We start from the raw sequence: 14,487 nt of genomic DNA on the forward strand, positions 1-14,487 counted from the left end.
GACCCAGATGAACTTGGGGAAGACCCAAGGAGGATACCCAGGATGTGCAGGAAAGTTAACCAGGGACCCAATTCTGCAAGCCTGTCCCATGTGCCCAATGGGCACACATTTACCAGAAGTTTATTGTACGGGTGTGACAGTTCCTTAATTGCTGAGAGAGGGGCTGGAGCCAAGAATGAGCCCCCTCAGAATTCACCATGGGACAGAGGCTGACACGCTTGCCCCATTGTCCCAGACTTGCACACTTCCCAGTGGTTTCCTGCATGGGCAAGAGGGTTCCCCAATTGCAGCAAAAGGAGACATAGCTAACACTGTGCCCCCTCAGAATCTGCTGTGGAATGGTGCCTGGTGGGCTCCCCATAGAAGTTCAGACAGATAGATAATTCCCAGTCTTCAAGATAAAGACAAGTTTCCCTCTGAGACCAGTGGAAGAGGGCTGGAGCTGAGATACAGGGTGACCTTCAGATCCACTGCTGAGATTGATATCAGTGGACAGACAAGCCTTTCTGCAAAGGCATTAATGTGCATGATTCCTCCCAGACTCCTTGGAAGAGAGTTTTGGTTGAAGGCTCAAGGCCAAATGGGGCTGTGGCCAAGCCCTTTGGGGAATTAAGCTGTTTCTGGATTTGAACCTGGGAGCATGATTGTAGGATCTGCTACCTGGGTGCTGACATGCACTCTCAGAATGGCCTTCCTATATCTTAGACTCCACTGAGGTTTCATAACCTCCTATCTGAATTCCAAGGCTCCCTCAAAGAGACTGCGTTCTGTAAATGCGTACAGAATTCTTACTATTGTGGGGCAATATAAGTGGGTTATCTCTGATTCTGCCATCTTGCTGACATCATCAGCTCCAAGTAAACTTTTTAAAATCTGTTTTGCAGTATATGTATTTATTCTCCCCCCAAGTCATCTTAAAGCCCTTGTCTAACAAGGAAGGAAGAAAAGGAAAAACAGGAGACAGCAAGGAAGGAAAGAAAGAGTTTCCCAAGCAAGAACATAGGGAAAAGAATTTTTGAAGAGATTTTACTGTTTTTTCCTGGTTTTTTTTTTTTATATTTTCATTAACCATTTTGTAATGTTAACTTTGTGTTTTCTACTATTCATTTAATGTTTGGATAAGTAATAAATGTGTGTGGTTCAAAAATTAAATTTAACAGTGTATATGTGGAGTCTGCCTTTCAATCTAATTTTCACCCCATCCTTCCACTGGCTGCCTTTTAAATTGTTTTATTTATTTTATTTATTGATTTTATGTGCTGCCATGGTTTTTTTTATGGAAATGCAATCATATATGAAGATATTTTCTTGATTCTCTCCTGTTTCTAGTAGAAGTCAAAATATAATACATACACTGCTTGCTCTTGCTTTCTTCACTTAAACATAGATGCTGGGATGTTTTCCATATCATTCCAGCATTTCCTCATGTTTTTACCTAGCTGCATTATATTCCATTATAGATGTAGCATAATTTATTTGAGCAATTCTTTATTGATAAATCATACACAGGAAAATCTCTATACATAATCTATGTCATACACAGGAAATCTCTATACACAATCAATGTGAAGTGAGGTAAAATCCCTTCTGCTCTCAGTGTTTCCCTAAGCCAGCTGGATGAGGGAATATGGATGAGCGGGTGTGGTTCTTAGCTGGATAAGGGAGTGTGGTTCCCTCCAGCCCTTTTCCCAATCACATCACCCCAGCCCAAGTGAGGTCACCAATTAAAATGTGATAAGAATGGGTGGATTAGGAAAATCCTGAAAACCCAGCCATCTTCGTCAACCATGGAGAACTTCCTCCTCGGTAGCCTAGCCAAATCTGAGATCTCCCAGATCCTGCACACACCTGCAGATATGTTCCCTGATTCACAGTTGTAAAAGAAAAACACCTTTATCACATAGGACAGGCTAAGATTTTTACCTTTATAATAATTACTATAAAAGATACATATTCTTTTCTTGACATTTGTTGAAGTTAAGTAAAGGTTTCTAAAACAGAAAAGATGTTTGGGTGAGCCTGACACTATATTTCTTTCTCTAAAAACTTGTTCTAACCCATATTACTATTGAGGGGTGGGTAAGGGGGCTATATTAATACTGCATGTCATTGGCCACCCACCCCTGTGTCTGATTCAGGATTGGATGTCCAGCCCAAGGAGCACCAAACTTTAACTGGTCAGGAATTTATACATGTTTTTCAATCAATAATTTATTCCAAAAGACACAGAGAACAGAGAGGTATAGTGGGCACTTGAACTGAAAAGTGATGTACAACATGACTGAGGAAACATCTGCCCAGGAACAACATTTCTGAGAGTAAATTGAAGCAAAAGCCCTCTCCTTGATAGCAACCTAAGGCCAATCTTCCCTTCTGGATCAACTTCAAAGCCCTTCTTCGTTAGCTAAGGATGTAAATGACTCGATTGCTCAAGGCAAAGGGCATTTGTACAGGCAGCAATGTCACAAACCATCATCAAACACGGTATTTGTTCTGCGTATCAAGATCCCAGCATAGTGAGGGTCTCTTAGATGCACCCTGTACCCCCCTTATGACCCCCCAAAAAACTGGTCCTCCTCTGCCCTTCAACTGTCTCTCCTTTTTGCACTCCTTTAATTGCACTTGTTTTTGAAGCCCACAGAATTTATTATTCAGAAAACAACCTTCTCTGCAATATCAACCTTAATTAACTGTGTTCTTTTTCTATCGCCTCCCACCCTCCACTTTATGCATTTGAATTAAGGCACTCCGGAGCCCCTGGCCAGCACCCCTCCCCCATCACACACCCATCAGAGTCTTACCAGCCAACCATGACCAGATAAGGGAAAATGGAATTTCTTATCTCTGGCTGCCAATGTGAAAGGGTCAAGGTTACCAAGGAGAGACCTTCCAAAAGGAAGGAGAGAAAAAAGGAAGCCAAGCCTCCCTGGTTTCCATGGTAACAGAAGGTTGAATCATGGTGCATCCCCGAGAGCCTGGCCCGCTTAGCTCTGCTGACATCTTTCCACTTCATTAGCCTCTTTATCAAGTGACTCTGCATAGGACTAAGTGTATTTTGGTGTCAGGGTGCACTGCAGATGATTCAAAAACAGGGTGACCTTTTCCACTGATCCCCAGGGCCTTGTGGGACCACAGACACTTACACCCCACCTCCTGGGTCCTCTTAAAGGCTTGGCTTGCTCTTCACTCTTTCTAATCAAAACTCCGTCACCGAGAGGCCCGGAGGTGCCCTTACCCAGCAGCTCAGGAAGCCAGGACCCCAGCTGTCAGTGATGCACAGCCCCCGAGCCAGGAGGAAGATTAATGACTTTACACACAGAAAACGGATAAAACGGGCCCCAAAAAGACAATAAACGCAGGGCAGGCTGCGAGGAAGGCTCTGACAGTAACAAATACTGACTGACACCGCATTGTGTTCCCTTTCTAGATGACTCAGAGCTGCCAGTGGAAACACAGATTCATTTAATAAGCATTTCAGTGAGACAAAGGGACCTTTGGGGGTTAAGATTGATCTCCATCTCATGTGTGTGCACTCCATCGTACGTGTGTGTGAGAAGGAATGTCCGTGCTCAGTATTGTCCCTCTGGAAATCCAAGGAGCATGCTGTAATTTCCCAATCTTGTCTCCAGGCTTCAGCAAATTTGTCACTGGTAGAGTATCTCAGCTATGAAAATTCTCCTGCAACCAAGAGTCCAGGGCTGAAAGAAAATCAGTTAAGAGGCTTAAAACACCTTTGACAAGTTTGACCTCTCCTTCAGGAACCCTGTACAGGTCTGTGTCCAGGCGAGGAACTTCCTGCTCCTCTTGTACACAGGCTGCAATGATCTTTACCCCAGAAGCATGCTGGGCCAAGTGGCAGACAAAGGAGATAGGAGCCAGGGGAATGAGACTGACAAGGAGTTTCTAGGAGAGCTGGGGCTACGTTGGTTTTATTTTGTTTTCTTCCTTCCAAATTAATTCACAAATGCTATGCTGCAGAGTCCAGGGAATCTGGTTCCCCTGTCCCAGTGCCAATACCAACAATTGTGTGATCTTGAAGGAGTGACTTGCTCTCCCTGGGCCTCACATTGCCTCACATTGAGGAATGAGCGGGCTGAATTGGGTCATGGCTAAGATTCCTTCCAGTTCTCTCCAGAGCAGGGGTCAGCCCTAACTGCCTTGTCTCTCACACCCACACCCCAGTACTGCCTCCCTCCTAAATCTGTTTTTAAATCCCATTTACTCCACATTATACCCACTCTCAATGCCCTGGCTCTGAACCTGGTCAGAGCTTCATTATCGCCTGCGTGACTAGTACCATGACCTCCTACTGGACCCACAGAATTGTTCTCTTCCCATTCATTCTGCAGAGCCCCAGTTCTTAAAGTGTGGCCCCAGGCCAGCAGCATCATTATCACCTGGGAACTTGTTAGAAAAGCAAATTATTGGGCCCCACCCCAAATCAAACATTTTGTGCTAGGACCCAAAGATCTGATTCTCCCAGATCCTTAGTCTGGACTCCTCCAGGCCTCTCCAGGACCCCATCTTGCCACTCCCTTCCTTGGAAAATATTTACTCTCTAGTAATCCCAAACTTGTTATTTCCAAATACACCATGCTGTGTCACACCTCTGGCCCCACATAAGTCATTCCTTCTAGCTGGAATAGTCCTATGACCAATCTCCACTTTGTAGGGCTAAGTGCTTCTCAGCCCTCTCAACTGAATAGCCTTTGACATCCTTCCAAAGGCACCCCTGCAGATAATAGCCCTCCAAAAAGACTTCCCTGGCTTCTCCCACCTCCAAAACTATGTACTCCTATGATTTCTTGTGTATGCCTCCAGACATAGCGTATGCCTCCAGACATAGCACATGCCACTTTGCAAGGTAGGCAGGATTCTGTGATGTCCCGAAGATTTTCCATACACCCCTTTCCAGTGTACATAATTTCATAATTATGCGCTGCATAATTTCTGGGACAGTGATCATGATAGAGGCAGGAGGAAGAGAAATTCTAGGCCGACTGGGGACAGGTCCCCAGTGAAACCCCACCTTTGAGCCGAAAAGCCTGAAACCTACAGCCCAAAGTGAGAACTTCTATCCCTGTTTGCCAGCTCTCTCCCAATTGGTTCTTTCTGAATAATGTCTTTTTTCCAAAACTACCTATGGCCCACTTCACCCCACATCCTGTGCCTATAAAGACCACAGACTCAGTCAGTAGAAGAGAGAGAAGCAGCTTGACTGGAAAGAGGTGACTTGACTTCAGAGGGACAGCTGGACTTCAGAGAAGAGGCAGCTTAACTTCGGAGAGATGGTTTAACTTCAGGGAATAGCTGACCAGAGACAGCTGCACTTCAGGGCAAGACTATCTGCATGTCTTGTGCCCTCTCCAACTCCCCTCTCTGCTAAGAGCCATTTCCCATTGCTTAACCAAATTATCATCCTTCAGGTTTCTGGGTGACCTCATTCTTCTTGGATGCCAGACAGTCAGGACCCACCGAGTGTGGGTACCCAAAAAACGCTGTCACACTGGCCCTCTTCCCTCACTAATGGACGGCAGCCACCCCATGCAGGGAGGCCCACTGAGCTGATAACACACCACTGTCCACAGACGGCAGAGGTAAGAGAGCAACCCCTGAGGCAGCAGGGGTTGCAGGCACCCCCGGCGGGGGCACTGCCGGGAGGCCCACACAGAGCCTGCTCCTGCTGGTGCCTGAAGCAGCCGATCAGATCCTGCATTCACTCACTCACATGCTCCCTCCAGCAAGGGGCTGTGCCCAGCAAGCCAAGTAAACAGGGCACCCCCGTTGCAAGTCTGACAAAGGGGTAGAGAAAAATCCCGCATCAATTATAATACTCCTGTAATTACATTATGTTATATAGCATATGCTATTTGGTTGACCTTAAAATAGGAAGATTAACCAGGTGGTCTTGACCTAATCACAAGAGTGCTTTAAAAACAGTGCTTTCTCCAGCTGGTTGCAAAAATAAAAGTCAGGGAGATTCAACATGAGGAAGATTCTCAGTTGCTGAGATGGAGGGACCCTGGGGCAAGGATCTAAGAGCAGCCTCTAAGAGCTGAGAACTGTCTCTGGCTGACAGCTAACAAGGAAATGGGGATTTTAGTCCTATGACCTTGAGGAACTGGATTCTGCCAACAAGGATGAGCTTGGAAGTAAATTATTCCACAGCCTCCAAACAAGAAATCAGTCCAGCCAAAACCTCCATTTCAGCCTTGTGATACCTTGAACTGATATACCATGATGGGTTTCTGATCCACAGAAATGTGAGTTAATAAATCAGTGTTGTTTTAAGCCACTAAATTTGTGGTGACTTTTTGCACAGCAGCAGAAAACTAATACACCTTGTATTGTAATTCTCTGTTTGCATAGCAACTTCCTCACTGACTGAGCTCCTTAAAGATACTGCTGGCCGGGCACAGTGGCTCACGCCTGTAATCCCAACAGGGGATTGGGAGGCCGAGGAGGGCCGATCACCTGAGGTCAGGAGTTCAAGACCAGCCCGGCCAACATGGTGAAACCCCATCTCTACTAAAAATACAAAAATTAGCTGGGTATGATGGCAGGCGCCTGTAATCCAGCTACTTGGAAGGCTGAGGCAGGAGAGTCGCTTCAACCCAGGAGGCAGAGGTTGCAGTGAGCTGAGATCATGCCGTTGCACTCCAGCCTGGGTGACAAGAGGGAAACTCAGTGTCAAAAAAAAATAATAATAATAATAGAGACTGCTTCATTAATTCTTGCATCACCAGCAACTTTCTGGGGCATGCCCAGAGAGGGTTCATAGTAAATGCTTACTGGGTGAATAGATAGATGGGTGGATGGATGGATAGATGGATGGATGGATAGATGGATCATGAAGCATGTGATACCATTGTTTCAGCAGTTGCTTTAAATATGGGGGGGAATCTAACATAAAAAGGGGATAGAGTATGTAAATAAACAATAAAAGCCAGGATGGGACAAAGTGATTTTTTTGTCCCATCATTGATTTTTGCAGCATAGAGGCCTTTTGCTGCTTAATACTGAGTGTCAACCTGATTGGATTGACGGATACAAAGTATTGATCCTAGGTGTGTCTGTGAGGGTGTTGCCAAAGGAGATTAACTTTCGAGTAACTGAGTGGGAAAGGCAGACCCACCCTTAATCTGGGTGGGCATAATCTAATCAGCTGCCAGACTGGCTACAATATAAGCAGGCAGAAAAATGTGAAAAGAGAGACTGGCCTAGCCTCCCAGCCTACATCTTTCTCCCGTGCTGGATGCTTCCTGTCCTCGAACATCGGACTCCAAATTCTTCAGTTTTGAAGCTCGGACTGGCTCTCCTTGCACCTCAGCCTGCAGACAGACTATTGTGGGACGTTGTGATCATGTGAGTTAGTACTTAACAAACTCCCCTTTATATATATGACTATTCCATTAGTTCTGTCCCTCTAAAGAACCCTGACTAATACAGGCCTCTTTATCTGTTAGGAGTTTGTCCTTCATTTATCTCTTACAGCTCAACATCTTATAGCATTAAACTAAAGACATGTGCCCTTGTCAAGCAAGTGAGACCTGTTGCATATCACCAGAAGCAGCAGTATCAAAATGTCAACCCACTGCATGGTTTGTAGACGTCAAGATCACCAAGAAAGACACAACTCCCAGACGCACTGGTTGGAACAGCATTTTAGAGAAAAGACAGAGCAAGGTCAGCTTCAACAGTGACCGCTGGTCTCCCATGGCCAGTAAGCCAGCCCTGGAGCTGAGGCGGGGGGATTGTCTGCATGCACTCCTCTTATATTAAAGGCAAAGGATCGTGTTCTGAAGAGATATAGCAGTGGGATTGCCAGGTGTGGTGCCACATGATGCATACGCTTAAGCAAAACAAAAAAGTTCATATCAAACCTAGAACAGGGAAAGATACTCCCAAACAAGGCAATCAGTCCAGCAAAGGCCGTGACGGCTTTTTATCTCTATATAAGAAAATGTCCCAGGTCTGAGGATACACTCATAGGTAACCATGCAAGGATCAGTGAGGCTGCATGTGACCGCCTTGTCCAGCCCCAGTGTGGACATCTATTATTGCTGTATCTAACTCCCACTTCTCTTTGAGTCAATGTTGCCCTATGTTAATGCTGGTAGGGTTCAGTACCCAGCCTCTTACCTCAGAAGTCCAAAGGTTGGGGGTTCTGCCTGTCTGTATTCCCTGGAAATTCAGACAGATAGACCCTTCATCCAGAAGCTGGAGTGAGTGGTGTGAAGACTCTCGGATAGTCAGGTTTTTCTTCCTGGCAGCCATAAGAGTACCTAATTCCTGGTGTCTAATGACAGGTCAAGCGCTATCCTAGAGAAGCAAAGGATGCTTCCTGGCCCAGTTGTCCTAAGAAGGTTCTTAACTCAAGCTCTCAGTTTCTGTCCACATTTCAAATTGATTCTTTAGTATCTCACTGAATCACTGAAACCTCAATAGATTCCTTTTCTGCTTAAAATACAAAGAGTTGGTTTCAGTTGTTTGCAACCAAGAACCCTGACTGATACATACTGTGATCATGCTGAACTGACAGCCAAGTGTTTCTCCTATTTCTAAAAGTCTCCAGAGACTCCATAAGCTCCCTCAGTTACCTGTTGTACCAGTCAAGGTTCTTAGGTGTGGACAAAGGAACACTCCGTAGCTGATTTAAGAAGAAAATGAAATTATTAAAAAGTGTTGCTAGTTCTCTGTGAGTGTCTCTGGGAAGCCCTACAGCCAGGAACAGTGGATCAATCAGACTGTCCTCCAGACTGCTTTTATGGCATCCCCATCAGCATCCCAACTGACACAGAAACCACAGGTCCCACCCACAGCACTGAGAACTGTGTGTTTCCACAATCAACTCTGTGATTGCTGCATCTAGATGCTAAATATCTATGTCCCTTCTCTCACCACAACAAATTCCTCCGGACACCTGCTTCCTAGCATCACTGGCCTCCTAAACGAAGCCAGACACAGGTGCCTCTGGTTGGAAGGAACTTAGACCTGCACTCTATACAAGGGAAGCTTGGAAAACCCATTTCTGGCTTTCCACTTGAGGCACAGACTCAGAAAATGAGAAATTCCCCAAACTTAGAAAGCGTGTACAAGAGTGCTGGGCACCCAAGTGGCTTGACTGATATCCTGTTCATTGCAAGTAGCTTGACATCTGTTACAGCATTAGAAATGCCTGGCATCCAAGAAATCCTTCCTAGAAGCTAACCAAGTGTCTGCCTTCTGAAGTGCTCCAATTTCACCAGTCCTCTGTGTGTCTTCTTCAGTGAAATTCTACAAAAGCCTGCCACTGTCTTCCAAACGTTTGGACACTTACATTCAATCCCCCTTAACTTTCCTGTTATTCTGGTCAAGAAGCAAGAATCTTTTCTCCTTCTCTTTTCCTTATGACTCCTTGGAGTTTTAGTTGCCTCTAAAGCCAGTCTCTCAACTATTCAGACCTCTCTTCAATTGCTCTAAAAGTCCCACTTTTGTTCTGTTCTCCACCAAATTACATAACTGTTGTCATTTTCTCTCTTCATGCTGTATTCCCAGTTCATATCCTTAGCTACGTTCCCCAACAAACAGCATCCCACATTGCCCAGGCTCATCCAACTCTGGTAGGTCATACTGCCTCGTGGTCAAATCACAAAGAAATTTCACAGTGACCTGGCACTATAAGCTGTTCAGAGCTAAAAACACAGCAGCCCCTCCACCCCACTGCTCAGCAATAGTGCATAGCCAACTAAAAGGTATCTGGAATAAGAGGGGTTCAGAGAGAATGAAAGTGGCACACTACTGCCATGGAATGAGACTGTCCTCCAAAGACTTACACTAGCTGCATGACCTCAGGCAAGATATTTTACCTCTCTGAGCTTCAGACTCCTCATCTGAAATGTTGAGATAATAATAATATTTGCCTCATAGAATTCTTGAGAGGGTTAAAGGACAAGACAAAACTACATTGCATACGGTGAAGTGCTCACAGATGGCACCTCATAGAGATGACTTAGAGACCCAAACTGATCAAGGATTTAAAAACACTGTAAACTGGAGAAGTCCCATAAAATTTCAGGTCGTTATTGACATCATTGCAATTAATATTATTTTACAAACTGCATAAAAATACATGGTTACACCCTTGATAAATTAAATTCATTTTCTGGCAGGGTGCTAGTGGTTTCCATATTGCCCTAAAAAATGAGGAGTGAAAAAGCATCCAATACAGACATGCCCAGAATGATTGAGCTACAGAAACTCTCAGAGTTGGTTTTCAACCCTTGCAATTTACAGTGGTAGAAACTGAGGGGATAATACCTTGCCCAAAATGGTCAGTGGCAGACCGTAGATCAGTGCTCCTGCCCCTGTAAACATCACCTTGGCAGAACAGGGCTTTCACACTGGCCTTCATGGACCAGACGGTGCCCTCCCATACCCACACGCACACCGTAGCAAGGCTCCTAAGGGGGCACTCAATGTCCAAACCTCTGAGAAAAGCAAGTCTTACAGAAGCCAGAGTTAATGAATCCTTAAACATCATTTTAAGAGCCAAGGAAATGTCCACACCAACAACACCTCCCGGACTCTAAGTCTAACCTGCCTTGTATTAATCTCTTTAAGAAAGGTGAAAATGGGAATAACAGTTGGAGAGTGAACTTTGGAACTGTTATTATCATCAACACCATACTGAGAACTAGCCTAGCAGACCCCTAAGAGCCAGGGTGAGAGTTTGTAAGCGGAGTGGGGATAAAGTAGAGTTAAATATACATTGACAAGAAGAGCAGAAAAATCCTGCAAAGATCCCAATATAATAAGAGATTATTCCATATCAAATCCCAGGGTGGGGGCCACAGAGGATGTATGAGGCTCCCTGGAGGAAGAAGTTTACAAGTTAAAGAGTGGGCATAGTCGCCAGGCGCAGTGGCTCACTCGTGTAACCCCAGCACTTTGGGAGGCCAAGGCAGGTGGATCATGAGGTCAGGAGATCGAGACCATCCTTGCTAACACAGTGAAACCCCGACTCTACTAAAAAAAATACAAAAAATTAGCCAGGCGTGGTGGCGGGCACCTGTAGTCCCAGCTACTCGGGAGGCTGAGACAGGAGAATGGGGTGAACTCAGGAGGCAGAGCTTGCAGTGAGCTGAGATCGTGCCACTGCACTCCAGCCTGGGCAACAAAGTGAGATTCCGTCTCAAAAAAAAAAAAAAAAAAGTGGGCATAGCCATCCCTCCTTCTAGGCTCAGCCCAGCAGCCCCTCCTCTGGAAGTCTTCCTGGGGTCCCCAAGATTGAAGGAGACATCTGCTCTTAAGGAGGTCGTAGCATTTTGAGCCTCCCTGTCATGGTACTTCCATCTCACCAGCTGTGAGCTCTGGGAGCACAAAAGTAGGTCCAAAAGTAGGTCTTATTGGCTCACCAGCATGCAGCAGAGGACCTGGCAAAGTCTACCAGTTGGATCTATGAAGGGCACCTCAAGTTGAGGCCAGCTTCCTCAATATATTTACAAGCCAGACTTGGAGTAAAGGCCCTTTAAGCCAAAGCTATTTCTCCTGAGATCTGGAACTCTATTGATTCTCAAAATTCCTTTAAATTCATAGAAAACAGATGGAATCCATCAGCTGCAAGGAGATGATACAAGAAGAACCTCTCTGACTAGCCCAGGAGTTCAACACCCAGGAGCTGCATCTTCAAAAATTCAAAAGAGGAGGTATAGGAACATGGCAACCTGGGTGAAGAAGGGCTGGGGGGCTTATCATAGAGGTGGCTTTGCATAACTGGCACTCAGTTTTAAATTGGATTACATGTTTCAAGCCAACTTTTTAAAAACAGAAATTTATTTGAAATGCTTTTACTTATACTTTATATAAGAATAAGAAACTTCCAGTGGTCCCAATCAAAGAATATATAAGTATACATAAAGAATGCATACGTTGGTGTTGGGGGAGTCTGAGAAGTCTCTCTGAAGTTAAAGGGAGGGCTGTGCCCCTACATTCCCACTACAGACCCGCCCATTTTGAAGACGCCCAACCTGAGCCCAAGTGCATTTCTCCTGCTTGCTGCCTTTCTCTTGTGTCACAAAATGAATCTTCCAATTCTACCACGGAAATCCATGGCTTTCACTAAGAACTCACAGCAGTGCCCAAATGATGGAAAACTGAAGCAGAAAGAAAACACATCCCATCCAAACACAGGCCTTTATGTGGGCCTTACTGTCTGCAACACCAATTCAGAAAGCTGCTATCGATTTTCCATGGAAAAGGGGACTAAGGAACTGGAAAGCTCGTGGGGGAGTCAGGCCAGAGGGAAGCTAATATCTCATCTCTCTGTATTATCTTTTTCCACAGTTCAAAAATCAATTAGTGATGAATTTCTCTGGAAACTTTTTAAACAATGTTGTTTCATTAAAGATCTATGCAAGCACCATCAGATTTGCTCTCCAGGTGTGAATTAGAAAATTAGCCTCATCCTTTTAATAATTTCCTCCTTGGTAACATTACATCAGTCTACACAACGTCTAGTGCCAGCTGAGTTGGAGCTGATGGGAAGTACATAATTCCTTTTTCCTTCCAGTAACACAAATGAAAGCAGGCAGGATGGAAATTGTGGCGCTTCCTGCAATGGGAGCAGGAGACAAAATAGAGGAAAATCCAGTAGAGGCCAGGAAGAGGAACTTCAGAAGACACATCTGCAATGGCTACTGCCAGTAAATAACAAAGAAAAGGAATAGAAGATGATCAGAAGATTACAGTGCCTATGAAAGGGACTGAGAGAGGCTCAGGCCAGCCTGTTGCCGCAGCAGTGTGCTGCCTAGGTGAGGCCAGCTGGGAGACTTTCTAGAGTTGTTTTTTGTTTTTTGTTTTGTTTTGTTTTGCTTTGTTTTGTTTTGTTTTTTTGAGATGGAGTCTTGCTCTGTCACCCAGGCTGGAATGCAGTGGCTCACTCGGCTCACTGCAAGCTCCGCCTCCCAGGTTCACGCCATTCTTCTGCCTCAGCCTCCTGAGTAGCTGGGACTACAGGCACCTGCCACCATGCCCTGAATTTTTTTTTTTTTTTTTTTTTTTTTTTGTATTTTTAGTAGAGACAGGTTTCACCGTGTTAGCCAGGATGGTCTCGATCTCCTGACCTCATGATCCGCCCGCCTCGGCCTCCCAAAGTGCTGGGATTACAGGTGTGAGCCACCGTGCCCTGCTGAGACTTTCTGGAGTTGTATAGCCCCAGACCTAATCCCCTTGATCAGCCTGTGCCACAGGTAGTAGGCTAGGAAGGAGTGTGCTGTTCTGTGAGGGAGGAGGGAAGTTACCGTGGTAGTCACAGTGCCTGGCCTGGCACCACAGCATGCAACTGCTTTATTTCCTGCCTCCCTCAACAGAGGGAGATGAACCCTCATTAATTCAGACTAATTTGCTGGAAGGCCAACCTAATAGACAGTAGTAAGATGCTCTTAAAGGATTCCATTTTATCACTTTCATTTACACATAGTAAAAGGAACTAAGTCTGCCTTTGATGAATAGATAAAAATAATCAGGAGTTAGCTCATTAAAACACAATTTAAAAATAAATTAACTAACATTTTATCGATTGAATAAAATTATATTAAAGCTACACTGTGACAGGCAGAGCAAACAACCAGGTCACCATCCCTGTCCTCAAGGATCATGCAGTCTGGGTAGAAGAGCCAGGTCCGGAAGAGGAAGTAAATGATTGCAACAGGGTAGAATTTATGTTATTGGAGGTCAGCTAAGAGAAGGACGGTAAAGGGAAGGAGGAAGGGGCGCCTTACCCAGAGGGAGCAAGCTTAGCAGCCAGGGGAAGCTTTTTTGAAGTGTTCCTGGAAATGGGTCTTGAAGAAAAATTAGAAGTTAACTAGGTTGCGAGGAGGTAAGGGGAAAGGGAGAGGTAATGGGGAAGGAGGGAAGAGGACCACATGGCCATTCCAGGCATTCATGTAGTAGTGTATGGTTTGCAAATCACATAGTTTACCCATGTTTCTCATTTTAACTTCATAACAGCCATGTGAGGAAGGTGCTGTTATTTTACTCTATTGTAGATGAAAACAGAGCCCATGTGACTCCCCTACCTCAGCTGGTAAAGATAGGAGCCAAGGGCTGGAATCGAGGCTCCTAGACCCTAAAACAATACCCTGCCAGGATTCTAATGAAAACCACAGACTCTCTTCTCAGAAAAAAAAAATGCATATATGCTCACACACAGAATAACATTTCACATACAAGTCAATATTCAGAAGCCCGGAAAAGTGGGATCAGTCCAAGGATTCTAGCTAAAATACCCTCCTCTGAACAGAGTGTGTACTTACACTGCAATCATCCTACATTGTAGACTTCTAGGTTGATCTAAGGATTCTATTGTTAATTGGGTAAATGGTCATTCCTCTTCTAAATCTGTTTACCCTAGTGCTAGTGAGCCTCACATCCAGGGATCAAGCATGGGTTGTTCAGCCCTACATCTGAGCAATCTCAGATTGTACACTAACTGTGTCTTGCCCAAAA

At 45.0% G+C, this 14,487-nt stretch overlaps 1 protein-coding gene across 2 annotated transcripts in view; it reads right to left on the minus strand.

The window, feature by feature from the left end:
* Nucleotides 1–1,504: 1,504 nt before the first annotated feature.
* Nucleotides 1,505–14,487, minus strand: part of LOC106997102 (uncharacterized) — a 68,655-nt gene continuing 55,672 nt past the window's right edge. For both annotated transcript variants that reach the window (XR_013414516.1, XM_077994151.1), the window contains exon 5: nucleotides 1,505–3,698. The gene's annotated coding sequence lies outside the window, so the exon portion shown is untranslated. The remainder of the gene's footprint in view (nucleotides 3,699–14,487) is intronic.

This window comes from Macaca mulatta, chromosome 2 (genome assembly GCF_049350105.2).
Source record: "Macaca mulatta isolate MMU2019108-1 chromosome 2, T2T-MMU8v2.0, whole genome shotgun sequence".
Taxonomy (NCBI): Eukaryota; Metazoa; Chordata; class Mammalia; order Primates; family Cercopithecidae; genus Macaca; species Macaca mulatta.